Below are 19459 nucleotides of genomic sequence, written 5' to 3'. Positions count from 1 at the left end.
AAGATTTGGCTATGTTAAATTAGATGAAACCAATTGTTTAAATTATTTTCACCTTTCATTTTACTTTCTGGAACATAGCTGCTAGAGGATTTAAAATTATATGGGTGGCTCACATGATGATTCTATTGCATGGTGCTGCTCTCGGTTCTTCTCTGGATCAGTTAATCTTTACTGTTAGTTACCCTCTGTTTCTGCTTGTCGTGTTAATCACTGTGTCCAGTGGTACAACTCAGTCAAGTCTTTTCTGAGCTCAGATGATGGCTGACTTTGCCACCCACTTTTTAATTGCTACTATTTCTAGGAGCAGTTGAGTCACGTCTTTGAATTAATCAGAGAATTTTTGCCAGAAGTCCTGTGGATTGGCAGCCTGCCAGCGTGCAGAAGCTAAAAGCCTGACTCAAATGAGGAAACTAGTCTTTTCTGGGTCCCAGCAGGGCCTCTGTTATTGGAGATTGGGTTTTCCTAACATCCATAGAGCGAACCCAGGGAAGGATTCTGATTGGCTCTACTGCACATCCCTGAACCAATCCCTGGGGTCACACAGGAGGATGTTGTCCCAGTGTGATGATGACCCACTTTGATTGGGTCACATGCCAAAGCCTGTGACTGGTAGGGAGAGTTTGTTACTAGTAGGAGGGAGAGAGAGAAGTGTGTATGTGTGGGGCAGACAGAAGAGTGGTTCTACCGTCTACTATCATCAGCAAGAAGTCTTCAAACCCAAGCCTTTTATTTCAAGGGCAGGTTGTACTTTCGCTTGATTGAGCGTCAGCAGGCTGGAGTTTACCCACAGGAACGTGCGCATCTAAGAGCACAAACCATCCTGAATCGGAGACTAAGTGACCTGCACAGAAAACACTTAATGCTTTCCCTGAACCGTTTGTTTGCCTCCAAGTCTTATAGCATTTGTACGGTTTCACTTAGTAAAAGTATAGAAGAGACAACTGTAAGTGTTGAGCAATTAATTATATGCTGCTCCACGTGACTGAGCCATTACCCACAGCGAGGGAGTATATACAAACTGCACAGAAAAACAGCCCTTGGGTTGGTTCTGGAATTAGTCCATGCTTGTAATAACTGCATTCCAGAAAATTGTTTCTCTGTCCACTTTCAGCATATTTTAAAAAGACTAAAATCTGCATTATTTAAAATCATGGTATAGCGTTGCATTAAAAAAAACCCAATTAATTCTTGGGGTGGGTCAAATGAGCCTCTGGGAATTCTCTTTGAAAAGAAGATAATCTGGAGATGTGAGAAATGTAATTGCTTCTGCTCGTCAGCAGACTGTGATCTTGTTTCTATGCTGTTTTTCTTTACCTGTTGATTTTGAGATTTGAGGACATGGCCTGTCAACAATCATTGACAAAGCGTGAGGATATCATTAGCTTCAACCTGTAATTAAAATAGTTTTCATAACCATTCATGATACCATTCTTGTGAGGAAGGCCATGATACATAGAGAAATGGGGAATCAGAGTTATTAAGAAGTTTTTCTAAGGTCATACAGATAGTAAGCGACAGAGCTGGGTCTTAAACCTCTGTTTTCTCTATTAGATAAGGATGCTTTTGGCTACATGTGACCAGGTACCTGGGTCATAGTGGCTTAATCACAAAAGACCATTAGCAATCTCACATAAACAGAAGACTGGAAGCAAATTGTTCTAGGTCAGTTCAAGGAGCCAGGCTTGTGTCTCTTTGATTCTCTTGACCTGCCCCTTAAGGCCACAAGATGATTGCAACAGCTCCAGCTGTCACATCTTCACATCGTAGAGTCAATCCAAAGAGAAGAGAGACAGGAATCCTCTCTCTCTCTCTCTTTCCTCCTCCCTCTTCCTTTCTCCTTCCTTTCCTGCCCATTTCTGCCACTCCCTCCTTCTTGCCTGACTTCATCCACTTCTCCCTCCCTTTCTCCTTTTCCGTCTTTTAAGTCTTCTTTCTCTCTTTCACGTTCTTTCCTTCTCCCCCTGTTTTAATTAGGAGATGCATCTTCCCTGATAACTCAGATGGTAAAGAATCCGCCTGCAGTGCAGAAGACCTGGGTTCCATCCCTGGGTTGGGAAGATCCCCTGGAGAAGGAAAGGCTGCCCTCTCCAGTGTTCTGGCCTGGAGAGTTCCATGGACTGCATAGTCCATGGGGTCGCAAAGAGTCGGACACGACTGGGTGACTTCCACTTTCACATCTTTCCAAGAAATAGTTCTAAGATTTCCCGATGTATCAGTATGGCTAGAGTTCGGTTACATTTATTATCGCTAACTACAAAAAGGGCAGCGAAAATGATTATCTGGCATTTTTAGTCTCTGTCATGGAAGCGGATTTTGCCACAAGGGATGACAGTATTGTAAAGTGAACGTGGAGATGATAACCAATAGTATCTACTATATGTCTGTACTTAAGATCCAGTGTCCTTTTTAAGGTATCTCATCAGATTGAGTTTTATTAGTCAGAATTAGAAACAGGCTTAGAATGTATTAATTGATTAAGAAACCATTGTCTGGGACTTCTCTTGCTGTCCAGTGGTTCAGACATTTTGCTTTCCAGTTGGGGGGTGCAGGTTTGATCCCTGGGTGGGGAACTAAGACCCCTCCCTACCCCCACCTCATGGCCCAAAACCCAAAAACATAAAACAGAAACAATATTGTAACAAATTCAAAACAGACTTTTAAAAAGGGTCCACAACAACAATAGCAGCAAAATCTTTGGCCTTTCCTGGTGGCTCAGTGGCAAAGAACCCACCTGCCAACGCAGGAGACATGGATTTGATCCCTGGTCCAAGAAGATCACCCATATGCCCCGGAAGAATTAGGCCCGGACACCACAGCTATAGAACCTGGGCTCTAGAGCCCAAGACCTTCAACTGTCGAGCCCGCAAGCCACAGCTACTGAAGCTGTGTGCCCTGTAGCCTGCGCTCTGCAGCGAGAAGCCACCACCAAGAGAAGCCTGTAGCGAAACTGGAGAGCAGCCCCAGCTTACTACAACTAAAAGAGCTCACACACAGCAACGATGACCCAGCACAGCCAAAACTAAATCAATAAATATTATCAAAAAAGTCTTTAAAAAGAACTGCTTATTGAAGGACTGATTGCTGGAAGAAATATCAATAACCTCAGATATGCAGATAACACCACCCTTATGGCAGAAAGCGAAGAACTAAAGAGCTTCTTGATGAAAGTGAAAGAGGAGAGTGAAAAAGTTGGCTTAAAGCTCAACATTCAGAAAACTAAGATCATGGTATCTGGTCCCATCACTTCATGGCAAATAGATGGGGAAACAGTAGAAACAGTGACAGACTTTATTTTTTTGGGTTCCAAAATCACCGCAGATGGTGACTGCAGCCATGAAATTAAAACACACTTGTTCCTTGGAAGAATGACCAACCTAGACAGCGTATTAAAAAGCAGAGACATTGCCAACAAAGGTCCATCTAGTCAAAGCTATGGTTTTTCCAGTAGTCATGTAGGGATGTGAGAGTTGGACTAGAAAGAAAGTTGAGCACTGAAGAATTGATGCTTTTGAACTGTGGTGACACTCGAGAGTCCCTTGGACTGCAAGATCGAATCAGTCAATCCTGAAGGAAATCAGTCCTGAGTGTTCATGCTGAAGCTGAAGCTCCAATACTTTGGCCACCTGGTGCGAAGAACTGACTCATTGGAAAAGACCCTGATGCTGGGAAAGATTGAAGGTGGGAGGAGAAGGGGATGACAGAGGATGAGATGGTTGGATGGCATCGCCGACTCGATGCACATGAGTTTGAGTAAGCTGTGGGAGTTGGTGATGGACAGGGAGGCCTGGTGTGCTGCAGTCCATGGGGTCACAAAGAGTCGGACTCGACTGAGCAACTGAACTGACTGACTGATTGGGGGACCACTCTTTACCAGACAGATGGTAGGTGTCCTGGGATTTCAGTGATAAGTAGGTGCTGTTCTTGACTTTAAGGGATATACAGACAGTGAAGGAAGGCAGGACCCAAGGGAAAATGTGTTAAATGCAAATCAGCATTAAGTGTTATTACACTGGAGAATCAACGGTAGGGGTTTAAAGAAACAGATATTACCTCTAGCAGGTATTTGGTGTTGAAGAACTAAAATGAGTATATCACCAATTCAGTCCTCTGCTGAGAAGTCTGGCTGCAGTATGTCCCTTGGCAATGATGCAAAGCTCTTACAAATAGCTGAGTCCTCATTTTTTGGTAGAAAGTAGAGGAAATGAGTTGAAAATGTCACAGCTGAATTTGTGTGTACATACAAAGCCAAAACCGAGGTATATACATTAGAGTCTTTTTTGACAACAAACCACTCTTCAGCAACTTCAAGTAGTCTCGGACAACAGTCACCTTGGGACATTGGCCAATTTGGGGTTGCTGATCTAAGCTTGCTATTTAATATCACTGTTTTTGTTCTTTTTCTTTAAAATGTATTCCTTTTGATACCCTATGGCCAGGATGCTTATAATTGGGGTGTAATTAAAGTTGGCTATTGACTGTCCAGTTTTTGGAGCCAGGTTTTAGGCCAATGGAATCATGGGCCTAGGACACTTACGATCTCTATTCTGAGAGTCTCAGGCATGAGATTCATCTTCTCCATGAAATCTAGCTTTGACATTCAGATAATTTTAGAGGCAGAAATTCTTTGTATCATATCCTACTAGGAGAATATTCTTCAAAACATGAAATTTTTGCCTCTTATAAGTTGACTTTTTGTCATGTACTTAAAAAAAAACCTCCCATGGCCTTGATATAGTGCACTGTATATAGTAGGAGTTCGTAAATAATAGCTTTATTAAATGATGCTTATTTCTCAGAGGCTTTGAGCAAATTATTAAAAATAGTCTTAAATCTGAATATTAAGAGGCTCAGAACTAAAAAAATTGCTTTTGTGATAAAATACATTGAGCAGTGAAACAGGTTTTACGTGTTTCCAAAAATATTTATGAAATAAGACATACAAAAAAGTGCAAAGTATAACATAACAAACACCTTTGTACTTCCTACCCAATTTTAATAAAAAAATTAAACTTGTTTTAAGATGAGTAGTTGCTCTTTTTTGTGTGTGTGCAAAAAACCTGGGACTTCCAGTATGAATCTTGACAATGAATCAGGAGTTAAGAGCAAAGGTCTATTTTCTCCTATATTTAATCTCTTTTTAAAAATTTTAAAGTGTAGCTTATGTACAACATCATATAGATTTTAGGTATACAACATGATGATTCGCACTTTTTAAAGGTTATGCTACATTTAGTTACTACAAATCATTGGCTGCATTCCTGTGTTGTGCAATCTACCCTTGTAGCTTCTTTTTTTTTTTCTAATTTTATTTTATTTTTAATCTTTACATAATTGTATTAGTTTTGCCAAATATCAAAATGAATCCGCCACAGGTATACATGTGTTCCCCATCCCGAACCCTCCTCCCTCCTCCCTCCTCATACCAACCCTCTGGGTCGTCCCAGTGCACCAGCCCCAAGACACAGTGGTCTGTGCCTGTTGATACCTCCCCCTCTGGCCCCTCCCCACCTCCCCTCTCCCCGCTGGTAGCCACTACTTTGGTCCCTGTATCTGTGAGTCTGCTTTTTCGTTATATTCACTAGTTTGTTGTAGGTTTTAGAGCCACACATACGTGATGACATATGGATTTTGTCTTTCTCTGTCTGACTTATTTCACTTAACGTAATACCCGCCAAGTCTATCCACGGTGTTGCAAATGACAACATTTCATTCTTTTTTATGGTTGGTTAGTATTCCATTGTATCTATGTGCCACACGGCCTTTATCCATTCCTTGGTTCCCATGTATGTAGTTTTAAAGATGAGTAATTTACTTGCTTTTGAACACTTCACTGCTTCTGTAAAAATAATGCGTGTACACTTTTAAAGTCAAATGATGCAGAGAAAAACAAAAACCTAAACCCTGACAATTGGGAGAAAACCTCAGATAACATTGTTTCAGATATTTCTCATGTCTGTACCATATGTGGAAATATGTACACATTTTACATGAGTGACTTCATGTCAGTCATTCTGTTCTCTAAGTTGTTTTTACCCTTTCTTTTCTATAATATATAGTGGGTATCTTCCCATTTAAAGAAGCAAAATGTCTATTTCAATTTTTATAGCTGCGTAAGTTTTCATTCTCTTATATCATTGTGTGTTTAAAAAGACCCCCATTCATGGATATTTAGGTTTCTAGTTTTCCCATATTGTAATCAATATGTTGCTGAACATTCTTGTGCATCATTTTATTTTTATCTTGTTAAAACATTTCCTTCGATAAATTCTTAAGAGTGGATATGGTGGCTTGTGCCATGCTGGGGTTCAGATGGCTGGCTGATTTATTCAGAGCTTTATTGAAGCAATTTAACTGGGGCAGTTCTGTTTTCATTGCCCTTCTGGAACCAGCAGGCTAGCTAGGAATGGCCCACACTCAACTGCACAATCATTTTCCTAGACCCTCTCTGTATCCCATTTTTAACACCCTCTGGCCAAAGCCAGCCATCGGAGACCAGAGGTGACATCACACTCTGCCCACCATGGGAGACAGCCAAAAGATTACATTGCAAAGGACAGGAAAAGCAGGCAGGGAAAATGCAGCCAGGTGGATGGGCACAACCCCTCAATCTAGGGCAAGTGCAGTGAACCGCCACCACCACACAAAAGGCAGGTCTTCATCTGAAAAAGGTAATGCTGTGGGATTGGAAGGGAGTCCTCTATTACTAGCTTATTCCAGTAAACCAAACAATTAATTCCAACAAGTCCTGCTCCCAATTAGACCAACTGAAAGCAGCACTTGATGAAAAGTGTCCAGAATTAGTCATTGGAAAATGCATAATCTTCCATCAGGATAATGCAAGCCCACATGTTTCTTTGATGACCAGGCAAAAATGTTACAGCTTGGCTGGGAAGCTCTGATTCATCTGCTGTATCCACCAGACACTACAACTTCAGATGTCAATTTATTTTGGTGTCTACAAAATTCTCTTAATGAAAAATTCTAATTCCTTGGAAGACTGTAAAAGGCATCTGGAACAATTTTTTGCTCAAAAAGATAGAAAGTTTTGGGAAGATGGAATTATGTAGTTGCCTGAAAAATGGTAGAAGGTAGTAGAACAAGATGGTGAATATGTTGTTCAATAAAGTTCTTGGTGAAAAGGAAAATGTGTCTTTTATTTTTACTTAAAAACTGAGGGAGCTTTTTAGTCACCCCAATATTTGGTCATGATGTAGTTCTATGCTAATATTGGGGTGACTAACAAGTTCCTTCATCTCAGAATTATAACCGTCATTTGCAGTGGGTAGAGATTAAGATCCTCACATTAGAAAGAAACATTTATTGACATATTTGTACCTTACAAAAAACACTGAGATAAAAAATACATGATATTGTTGCCTTGTCTAGTCACTAAGCCATGTCTGACTCTTTGTGACCCCATGGACTGTAGCTACCCACCAGGCTCCTCTGTCCATAGGATTTTCCAGGCCAGAACACTGGAGTGGGTTGCCATTTCCTTCTCCATGATATTAACGTAACTATTTAAAGTGTACAACTCAATGGAATTTAGTATATTCACAAATGCTATACAGCCATTGCCTCTCCCTAGTTTCAAAACATTTTCATTTTCTTGTAAGGAAATCCCACGCTCATTACACAGTCCATTTCTATTAACCCTGCTGCCTCTCCCCAGTCCCTGGCAACCACTAATATGTTTTCTGTCTCTTTGGATTTACTTATTCTTGATATTTCATACACATTGAGTCACGTAATCTGAGAACTTTTGTGTCTGACTCATTTTTCCATAGCATAATGTTCTCCATGCTCATCATGTACCAGTATTTCACTCCTCGCGCTATTCCCATGTATGGTATACCACGTTTTGTCATCATTTTTTAAAATTTAATTTTATATTGAAGTATAGGAGACAGAAGAACCAAGTGTTAGATCCCTGGGTCGGGAAGATCCCCTGGAGGAGGGCATGGCAATCTACTCCAGTATTCTTGCCTGGAGAATCCCGTGGACAGAAGAGCCTGGCGGGCTACAGTCCATAGGTTAACAGAGAGTTGGACGCGACTGAAGCGACTTAGCACGCACGCTAAGTGTTGATTTGCGATGTTGTGTCAGTTTCAAGGGTACAGCAAAGTGATGCAGTGATACATATATCCACTCTTTTTTAGATTCTTCTCTCATGTAGGTTATCATAGAATATTGAGTTGAGTTCTCTGTGCTGTACAGTAGGTCCTCGTTGATGATCTCTTTTACGTATAGTAGCGTGTATATGTTAATGCCAGTCTCCTAATTTACCCTTCTGGCCCGCACTCTCCCCTTTGGTAGCCATAAGCTTGTTTTCTCAGTTTGTGAGCCGGCTTCTGTTCTGTAAGTAAGTTCATTTGCGTCAGATTCCAGATTCCACGTGTGAGTGGTATCATGTGATATTTGAGTTTCTCTGTCTGGGTTACTTCTCTTAATATGATGGTATCTAGTATCTGTTCCGGAGAAGGCAATGGCACCCCACTCCAGTACTCTTGCCTGGAAAATCCCATGGACGGAGGAGCCTGGTGGGCTGCAGTCCGTGGGGTCGCTAAGAGTCGGACACGACTGAGCGACTTCACTTTGACTTTTCACTTTCATGCACTGGAGAAGGACATGGCAACCCACTCCAGTGTTCTTGCTTGGAGAATCCCACGGACGGGGGAGCCTGGTGGGCTGCCGTCTATGGGGTCGCACAGAGTCGGACACGACTGAAGCGACTTAGCAGCAGCAGTATCTGTTCATCATGTGATGGACATTTGGCTTGTTTCTTCCTTTTGGTTCTTGTAAATACTGCTGTATGAACAGCTGTGCATGTTTCTCTTTGAACACATGGTTTCAGTTATTCTAGGTTTATATCTAAGAGTAAAATGTACATTTATTGTTATCCACTTTATTTGTATTTCATGTAAGATACAAACATTTTTTGAGGTAATAGTAGATGTGTTAGCTCCATTGAATACTAGGTAACTTTAAGAAAATTAGAATGATGATATGAGAAAGCAAAAATTTTGAATGAAAATATGTAAATGACAGGTACCACATGATTGCTACAATTAGATTGAGAATTTGACTCCTAGGGACCTGACAGGTGTCAAAAGCTTTTCTAAGTAAGAAATGAAATCCAGAAGTAAAACACTTACCCAAGCCATGAAACTTAAAAGACTGGTTTGACTCCACAGAAATGCAGAACTTCTGTGTGATAAAAGGGAAACAAAGCTGAAAGAAAATTAGGAAACTGGAGGGAACTATTTGCAATATTGGTAACACAAGTTCAATGTCTGTAATATGTCAACAGTATCGACAAATCATTAAACAAAAACCATTTATTAGGCATTTTGAAAAAGTAAGATTTGGGGCGGTTCAGTGGATTGGAAAAATATTTAAAAAGACAGATAACATTCATGATTGATGGGTATATGGAGAAAATGTAAAACATTGTTATTGGGAGGGCATATTGGTAACCTTTCTTGCAGGGCAGGCTGATAGCGGGGTATTGATGACAGACATGCAGATTGATACAGATCAATGACACAGAGGAAGGAGCTAAGAAATAACACCTAACAGGTCTTTGACAAATGAGCCAAGGCAATTCAATAGTGAAAGAATAACCCTTTCAACAAATGGCACTGGAATAACTGGAAGGCCAGAAGCACAAAACAAACCTGTTGTACTCCATCACTTATGTGTGGAATCTAGAAAAGTCAAGCTTGTGAAAAACAGAATGCAGAATGGTGGTTATCAGGGGGTGAGGGCTGAGAGGAAAAGACTGATGGTGTTTAGGGGCACAGACTTGTCACCAGTAGTAAATAAGCCCCAGAGATCTAATATACAGTACAATGAACACAGTCAATAATATTGTACTATAATTAAATAATGCTGATAAGCATCACTACAATGACAGGCATGTTATAATACTGAAATGTATCAAAGTAACACAGTGAACACCTTAAATGTATACAATGTTACATGTCATATTTATTCAACTAAATCTTTCTCTTTTAAAACAAGTGAACCTAGATACAGACCTTACACCATTCACAAAAATTAATACCTTGGCATGAAACTTCAAAACACTTGAGATAAAAAGAAAATCCTGAAAGATAAAAACCAAATTACCTACAGAGGAAAGAAAATCAGAATGATATTGGGCTTTTTATTAGTGATACCTGATGCATAAAACCAATGTGCAGTAGACTGAGAATCAGAGAGAGAGCTCTGCGGACAGAAAGAAATGGGCACCATTAGAACTCACAAACACATCGTGAGAAGAGTGTGGTCCCCTGCAGCTTACACATCCAGACTTTAACTGAGACGGAAAACTAAGCATTCAGCCTAAGCCTGGAGATGAACACAGTAAACTTGTAAGACAGAGGAGTGGAAATAAGTGGTTCAGTTGTGGCCGAGCTAATTAAATACTCTGAGTCTGGCTACCTGTGATTTCTCTCAGCTGCGTATTTGTTCTCTTTGTATCACATGTGGCCGAGTAGATATCAGAGCTCTTCATTTAATTCCTTCCTATAGAGCCTGTAGCAGTTTACTTCAGGGAGAGCCTTCTGGTCAGTGCCATGGCTCAGCTCTTGACAGCTCCTTCTCCCATAAGACATGATTTCAGCAGAAAGGCTTTTGCTCAAAAACAATGTAGTTTGATCTCATCAGCTAATCAAAAAGTAAACTGCCAGAAGATGCAGTTTCATCATGCGGAGAACTTTCATTGCATTCTCTCATCTACTTGCCGATCCAGTCTTGTAATTAAAATCACCCTGCAGCACAGATGGATTTTATGCCATTGCACACAGATGCATGCCAGGATGGGGCAAGGAGCTTCCAAGCACAGCAGTCAGTGCTGTGGAGCCGGGGCTGGAGGAACCAGACTCCCCAGTGGGTGCTCATGAGAGCTTGCTGGACTGCAGAACTCTCAGTCTGCCAGTCAGGTAAATGGAACGTGAAGAACGATTTGTACCAGGCACAGTTTTGGGTGAAAGCCCGGCTGTTCAAAGCCTATCTGGGGTCTAGAATATTTTTAAAGGTTTTTTTTTTGGCTTCCTTTTCAGTTTTGTTTTGATTTGTTTGATTCTCTTGGTTTGTGGAGAAGTTTTCTCTCTTAAAGCAGCTGTGGGCATGCAGACCTTTGTTAAATTAATAACCATCATAAAAACATAAAATCAGCAGAAACAATGGAGTTTTTTTTTTAAACAATGGAATTTTAATCACTCACTTGGCATGTTTTTAAGGTCAACAGACAGGAATTCTCAAGAAACAGTTGCATGCGTTTCAAAGCAAAGAGTCATCATGCACAGTATTTTGTCTTCTGGTTCCTTGAAGTCAAGTCAAATTCCAGAATGTTCTGGGCGATCGTGGAACATTTTAATGGCTCTGTAAGAAAATGCCCTATATTTGTGTCCAGAAATTATCTTGGGGCCCCCACACATTGAAAAAGAGTAAGTTTTATGGCAGAGTAAGTATGTAAGTAAGTGAAGTCGCTCAGTCGTGTCCGACTCTTTGCGACCCCGTGGACTGTAGCCCACCAGGCTCCTCCGTCCATGGGATTCTTCAGGCAAGAATACTGGAGTGGGTTGCTCTCCAGGGGGATCCTCCCAACCCAGGGATCGAATCCAGGTCTCCTGCATTGCAGGCAGACACTTTAACCTCTGAGCCACCAGGGAAGGTCCCAGAAGAGGAATATAAATTCGAGAGAAGGGGACTAGGGAAGAAAATAATGTGGAGCGCAGTCCTCAGGGATGAAGGGGAAGTGAGAGCGTAGGGGTTTCAGGGCTCGGGGCATTATTCTGGGAAGTCTCTCAAGGGTTCAGACGAGCTTCCTCTTTCACCTAGGATGCTGCAGCCCAATGTCAATCACACAAGTTCAGTTTTAGGTTTGGGGCTCCTTCCTGCTTGAGGTTTCACTTGGAGACTGAGCTGCTTGCCTAAAGACTGTGATCACCACTGCCCAAACTGAGAAAGACTTTAGAAACCTTAGTTTAGGGGCCACATACTTACTCGATTTTGCAGAACTGTTTTGTTTTCAAATATGAGCAACTTTATGGTTCCCAGGTGTTCAGCAGTAAAATTCCCTTGAAGTGCAGTCATATTTAACAGTTTCTCTTAGGACACTGGGGTGATTCAGTGTCTCAAGCTAACTCAGTCCAAAGTAGGAACTCCTAAGAAGATAACACTTCCTCAGATCTCAGTGATGCTTTATTGCGACTATGCTGCTAAGTACGGTTACCATTCTTGATTTTACACACTTTCAGCAGCCTTTTTGGAGAAAGAAATGGCAACCCACTCCAGTATTCTTGCCTGGAGAATCCCATGGACAAAGGAGCCTGGTGGGTTCCAGTCCATGGGGTCGCAAAGAGTTGGACAGAACTGAGTGACTAACACACACACACGGTTGGGGTATAGAGGAGGAAATGTAAGGAGCAGAATGGGTAGGCACAGTTCTTAAACTACTAGGAACAATAAGAAAATTCATTAAGGAGTCCAATTATAAATTAATATCTGAAATTTAGCAGATTTCTCATATAAAAACGAGCAATTTTATACGAGCTGTATAGAAATGTGTATAGGAAATCTTACGGGAGAATATATTCCATTCATTTTGGCATCATGAAACAGAAAATATCCAGAAAATAAACCTAATGAAAAGTGCAAAAGACCTTTTGGAAGAAAACTCCATTGTGGAACCATAAAAGAAAGTCTTGAATAAATTACATACTTTGTTTTCAGATAAGACTTTCAATATTTATCATGCTTATGTTCAGTTCAGTTCCGTTCCGTTCAGTTGCTCAGTCGTGTCCGACTCTTTGCGACCCCATGAATTGCAGCACTGAATACAAATCATGGAAATTTTGCTAAGACAGAAGGTAACAACAGTCTATTTTTTATCAGTTACATAGAACCTTATTGAATGTCTATACCCTGCCTAGGGTAAATATTAGAGAAGGCAATGGCAACCCACTCCAGTACTCTTGCCTGGAGAATCCCAGGGACGGGGGAGCCTGGTGGGCTGCCGTCTATGGGGTCACACAGAGTCGGACACGACTGAAGTGACGCAGCAGCAGCAGGGTAAATATAGTCCAGGTTTTCTGTATTGGAAACAATGTTTCAAGAATTTGTGTGTGTGTGTGTGTGCGTGCATGCGTACTCAGTCGCTCAGTCGTGTCTGACTCCTTGCCACCCCATGGACTAGCCCTCCCGGCTCCTCTGTCCATGGGATCTTCCAGGCAGGAATATTGGCGTGAGTTGCCATTTCCTCCTCCAGGGGATCTTCCCAGCCCAGGGATTGAACCCGTGCCTCCTGCATCTCCTGCAACTCCTGCATTGGCAGGTGGATTCTTTCCCAGTGAGCCACCTGGGAAACTTCAAGAACGTGTTCATACTTAGGTGCTGTTTATGTATTATGGGCATTGATCTTTTGTTACCCACACTGCCAATAAACCGTCCAGTGTCCTAGTCATTTTTAAACTTGTCTTCCTTTTTGTTGTACAGAGGTTCTTCATTTTTACTTACATAATCAAAACCTATTTTTAAGTTTCTTGTAGCTGTTTCAGTTTTGGTTTTCATTTCTTACTCAGAAGAGCCGTCGACACCTGCCAGGCACCTGGGAGTCAAATTCTCAATCTGATTGCAGCCGCCACGTGGCGACTGCGGCTGCCGATTCTGCCTCCAGTGGCTTCCTCTGGCCTTGACTGTGACCCTCTGGGTTCACCTGTCTCTCCAGACCTCAGGGTGCTCTTTGCCCCCTCAGTTCTCTGACAGGTCTAAGAGAAGTTGTTGATTTTTCAGTTTGTTCACCTTTTTCTCTTTGTAAGAAAAGAGTGATGCCTTCTAATCTTTTTAGATGTTGGAGCTGACGACAGGAGACTTTTCACTGCAAATGCCTTTTATTTAAGTGCTATATAGGAGCATGTAGATATGGTTAGGACAAGGATTCCTGGGTGAGGAGCCGTCCTTGGGGTGGCACATCAGGAATCGGTCATGTCAGAAAGAGCTTTTAGACGAAAAGTGGAGTGGAGTGCTTTGGTGCACGGGTTGGAGTCAGGGAAAGAGTTGGAGCTGGAAACACAGCTTTTTCAGAGAGCCTGTGTGTTGTGTGTGAGGTCTCTGGGAGCTTCCTGTCCTCCTCAGCTAAAGTCCTTCTTCCCTCCTCCAGGAGCCTCAGGGAGGTGTCCCGTCTCTTCCTGGCCCCTCCTGCCTCCTCAAGGAGGTGTCCCATCACGTCCCGGCCCCTGTCCTGTCCTCCTCAGGGAGGTGTCCCGTCCCCGTCAGGGAGGTGTCCCATCCCCCTCAGGGAGGTGTCCTGTCTCTTCCCGGCCCCTCCTGCCTCCTCAAGGAGGTGTCCCATCACTTCCCGGCCCCTGTCCTGTCCCCCTCAGGGAGGTGTCCCGTCACTTCCCGGCCCCTGTCCTGTCCCCTCAGGGAGGTGTCCCATCCCCCTCAGGGAGGTGTCCTGTCACTTCCCCGACCCCCACTTCTTTCTCCTCTTGCTCAGGGACGCTTCGGCCTCCCTGACCTGTGACTGCGTCTTAAGTAAGCCAAGGCTGCTCCTGCCTTACAACCTTCTCCCTTTCTGTCTCCTTGGCTTCTAGCAGTTTTTCTGCATGGCTTCCCTCACTTTCATTAAGACTCAGAAATCACCTGTTTGATGGTGCCTTGCCTCAGGTCGCTTACCTGCAAGTCACCCACCCGTCCTAGCTCCTACTCCCTTCCTGTGCTCTGTGCTCAGTCCTGAGTGACTCTTTATGACCCCAAGGACTACATTTTAGCCCACCAGGCTCCTCTGTCTGTGGGATTCTCCAGGCAAGAATACTGGGGTGGGTATCCATTCCCTTCTCCGGAGGATCTTCCCGACCCAGGGATTGAACCTGAGTCTCCTGCATCGGCAGGCGGATTCTTTACTGTCTGAGCCACCTGGGAAGCCCCTTCTCCTCAGCAGGATCATTACCTTGCTTGTGCTGTCTCCTGTCCTGTGCCGTCGTCTGTCTTCCATTCGTCCCAGGAGACTGGGAGACTCCACAGGGAAAGACACTTTGCTTCCTTGCTTCCCTGTATCCCCAGGTTGTGTGTCCAAATTGTAAGAGTAAAAAGAGACAGGTGGAAATAAGTAAAATATTATTAAAAATTAAAATAAGTAAAATATAAAAGAAGCAGACTCACAGACATAGAGAACAAGCTAATGGTTACAGGGGGGCAGCAGGGGCCATAAAAGGGTGAGGGAACGGGAGCTACAGACTAGTTGGTTTAAGACAGGTTCGAGGATATATTGTACAATGGGGAATTTTGCCAATATTTTGTGGTAAATGTACATGGAAAGTAACCTTTAAAAATTACATAAAATAAAAAAATTTTTAAATACTGTATTTAACCCATGATGTCCAAAATATTCATTGTACCCTAAAGTTATTAATAAGGTAGCTGCCATTCTTTTTTTCTGTTTAAAATCTTCAAAGTCTGGGGTGCTTTTTGCAGTCACAGCGCAGTTCATTCGCACCAGCCTCCTTTCAAGGACTCAGGGACCCCATGTGTCTGGAGGCTCCTGTGTTGGGCAGCGCCGGTGGCCTGCAGGCTGAGTTAGAACTGGACGTGTTTCCTGGGAGAAGTGGGGCATTATCGGAGGGTTTTAGGTGGGCCTTAGGAGTGGCAGGATCGGTTTTGTTTTAACACACGTCCCTGTGGCAGCAGACTGGAGAAGGGTGGGAGGGACTCGAGAGGGGTGATGCTTTAGGAGCCCAGGAGACAGATCCAGAGAGAGACCCACTGAAGGGTCTGCCCTCGGAGGGGTGGCAGCGGGGACGGAAGAGAGAAGAGGCAGGTGACATCCGGTCAGTAAAGTCCGCAGGACTCGACAGTAACTGGATTCGAAATCGGCAAGCTACATTCATATGATAATCTTTTGTCCCCTGTCAGTCAGAGAACAGGGTGGACTGAAACATTGTTTTAAAGAGTCTCCTCTCTATTTCCAGATATCAGTTATGATGTGCGTGGAGTTGCCATGCAGGTAAGGGCAGTACTTACTTTAGCTTTTAGTGGATAAATCTATACGGCCACATGATGGAGCCAAAACCTTGGTAGTTCGTGCGGCTTTTCAGACCAGCTTCCAAATTCCTTCTCCTATAGAAATGTTGCCACCATGACTTTGTTATTTTACTTTGAAAAACAAATTTATGAAGCATAAGTAATTCTTTTTGTATTTTCAAAGTAATGTGTTATATTCTAGTCAGTTTCTTAAGTCAACAGGTAGACCCGACTTAGTTCTTGTGATTTTATACTGGTAAAATTGGAGTTTTCTAAGCCACATTGTCTGAGTTGTGCAAAAGAGGGATACAATTCTATATTTTTTAAATTTAAGAATGAGACCAGTAGAATCTGTATATAAAAACATTCCCATTTCTTAGAGAATGCAAAAATTTCTCCATGGGACTGGAAGATGTTTATAAGGCTGAATCCAGATACTTCAACGCAACTTTTGAGATGATTATTTAGAGGAAGTTCTGCACCCTATCCATGGTGGTGGCCGTGGTCTTGTTCCTCAATCATGTCCGACTCTTGCGACTCCAAGGACTGCGGCCTGCCAGGCTCTTCTGTCCATAGGATTTCCCAGGCAAGAATACTGGAGTGGGTTGCCATTCACTTCTCTAGGAGATCTTCCCACACCAGGGGTCATACCCACGTCTACTGCATTATAAGTGGATTCTTTACTGCTGAGCCACCAAGGAAGCCCACCCTATACACAGCAGATACTAAATTAATATTTGCTGTCACAATGATTGCAAATAAGAATTAACGATAGTTGGAACCAACTGTTGGCCAAAGTCTTCACTTTTCACAAGTTAAATAGCCAGTTTTGATTGAATAAAAAGCATGGAGTGTAGAAATTTGTAAATATCAGAGATATAATTTTGATTTTATTTGCTGTAATGATTATTTAAAAATTTTTTATTATTTTTTAAATTTAACTTTAATTAGAGTATATTTGATTTACAATGTTGTGTTAGTGTCAGGTGGTTCGGCAAAGTGATTCAGGTATACACATATGTATATCTGCTCTTTTCCAGATTCTTTTCTCATATAGGTTGTTACAGAATATTGAGTAGAGTTCCCTGCTATTCTGTACGTCCTTGTTGTTTATCTAGTTTATATATAGTAGTGTGTTTATGTTAACCCCAAACTCTTCCCATTCTCCTTTGGTAACCATAAATTTGTCTTCTACGTCTGTGAATCTATTCTGTTTGGTAAATAAGTTCATTTTTATCATTCTAAAAGAATTTTTTAAAGATGTAAGTGATATCAGTCTTTCTCTGACTTATTCACTTAATATGATAATAGGATTTTTAGCACACCCTGGAGACCCAAGAAGGGGCCACTTATTCACTGAATTCCTAATTTTCCCCAATCTGTAACCAAAAGTGTCATTAATTCCTAGAACCAGATCTGTGTCAAATATTTTAAATCAAAGTTGCTACCAAGTGCAAGCAATATTGAGAAACAAAACTGCGTCAATGAGTAAACGTACAGAAAACATCTCACAGGGGTTGATTAAGCACGGCAAACACTGTCAAGAAAGCTTCTAGACTCCATTTTTGTGTCCTATTCAGAATATTATATAGACAAAGATTATAGGTTTTGTCACAATTCTCATGTTTTTATTGACTCTACAATTTTGTCCTTTCTTAAGCATATTATTTATGTAAAAGGAGAAGAAAAGAGGATGAAGTAATAAATTTTTCATATATGAACTCTTCCTGGATATTATCAGTTTCATAAATACTGATGTCATTAACCTTGAAATATCAGCATGTAGATAAAGGGTTATGAATATAAATGAACTCCGAGTTAGGACTTGTTGACATCTGCTTTAAATAGGCATCTAAGTGCTGTCAGGAGGGGAGGGCTGTGCAGCAAGTTTGGTGAGTAGGCTGACGTGGGGCCTTGAAGGCACAAATGTTATGTCACATAATGCTCATTTGTTACTTGTTTAACTTAAAAAATAAAAAGGAAAAGAGCCTCATTTCTGGATTTGTGTAATAGGTTAGAGATGGACCAACAGGGTCCTCAGATGCAGAAGGAAGAGATTAGCTGATGCCTGGTACTTAGAAGTCAGTCTGCAAAAGAAAAGAACAAACAAGAAATCAAAACCATTTATATATTCAAAATCACAGAAGATTCTTGGGTGTCATCAAAAAGAAACAGCCAAAGGCATGAGTTAGAGTTTGAGGTGTTATTCCCTAATTTTGTGACATTCAGTGAGACACTTAAGTCTGAACTTTCAGTTCAGTTCAGTCTCCCCTGACTCTTTGCAACCCCATGAATCACAGCACCCTAGGCCTCCCTGTCCATCACCAACTCCAGGAGTTCACTCAGACTCACGTCCATCGAGTCAGTGATGCCATCCAGCCATCTCATCCTCTGTCGTCCCCTTCTCCTCCTGCCCCCAATCCCTCCCAGCATCAGAGTCTTTTCCAATGAGTCAACTCTTCTCACGAGGGGGCCAAAGTACTGGAGTTTCAGCTTTAGCATCAGTCCTTCCAAAGAAATCCCAGGGCTGATCTCCTTCAGAATGGACTGGTTGGATCTCCTTGCAGTCCAAGGGACTCTCAAGAGTCTTCTCCAACACCACAGTTCAAAAGCATCAATTCTTCAGTGCTCAGCCTTCTTCACAGTCCAACTCTCACATCCATACACGACCACTGGAAAAACCATAGCCTTGACGAGATGGACCTTTGTTGGCAAAGTAATGTCTCTGCTTTTGAATATGTTATCTAGGTTGGTCATAACTTTCCTTCCAAGGAGTAAGCGTCTTTTAATTTCCTGGCTGCAGTCACCATCTGCAGTGATTTTGGAGCCCAAAAAGATAAAGTCTGACACTGTTTCCCCATCTGCTTGCCATGAAGTGATGGGACCAGATGCCATGATTTGAGTCTGAAGTCTGAACTTAGTTCTTTATAAATAAACTGAAGCTCATCATCACCACCATCACCTTCATCATCACCTTCATTCCATCATCATTATCACCATCTCATCGTCGCCTTCATCATCATCACAGCATCTTCACTACTATTAGGAAGTTGCTTATTATGGGTCACTCTTACATACGTTATCTGTTTTAATCCTCACTGAAAGCATAGATTATTTTACTCTTTTGACAGATGGGGAAACTGAAGCTTAAAGTAGAAGGGGTTTTCCCAAGGTCACACAGGAGTCAATGACGGCACCAGGCTGCTGCATGGCCCAGTGTTTTAATCCTATGCTAATAAAAATTCTGCTTCAGTATAACTTTTTTGAAGGAAATTTCCAAAGCATATTAATAATTAAAGAGTGTTCGTATCCTTTTATCTGGTAATCCTCCTTCTGGGGATATCATAAGAAAATACTCCTATAAAAGTAAAGAGGAGAATGACATTCATTGCAGCATTATTTATCATGGTAAATCACTGGAAAATCCCCA

At 42.0% G+C, this 19459-nt stretch overlaps 1 long non-coding RNA gene across 10 annotated transcripts in view; it reads left to right on the top strand.

The window, feature by feature from the left end:
* LOC147343869 (uncharacterized) overlaps positions 1 to 19459 on the top strand; it is a 152119-nt gene that overhangs the window by 19079 nt on the left and 113581 nt on the right. Inside the window, exon 3 of one of the 10 annotated variants that reach the window (XR_015156359.1) lies at positions 15978 to 16012. The exons of the other annotated variants lie outside the window; for them this stretch is intronic. This is a non-coding gene — a long non-coding RNA (uncharacterized LOC147343869). The remainder of the gene's footprint in view (positions 1 to 15977; positions 16013 to 19459) is intronic. 10 annotated transcript variants of the gene reach the window in all.

Source organism: Bos grunniens, chromosome 27 (genome assembly GCF_055505025.1).
Source record: "Bos grunniens cultivar Pamir isolate PY7600 chromosome 27, Bosgru_T2T1.0, whole genome shotgun sequence".
NCBI classification, from domain to species: domain Eukaryota; kingdom Metazoa; phylum Chordata; class Mammalia; order Artiodactyla; family Bovidae; genus Bos; species Bos grunniens.
Note: the sequence above shows the minus strand (reverse complement) of the source record. Positions and strands in the feature narration are given on the sequence as shown.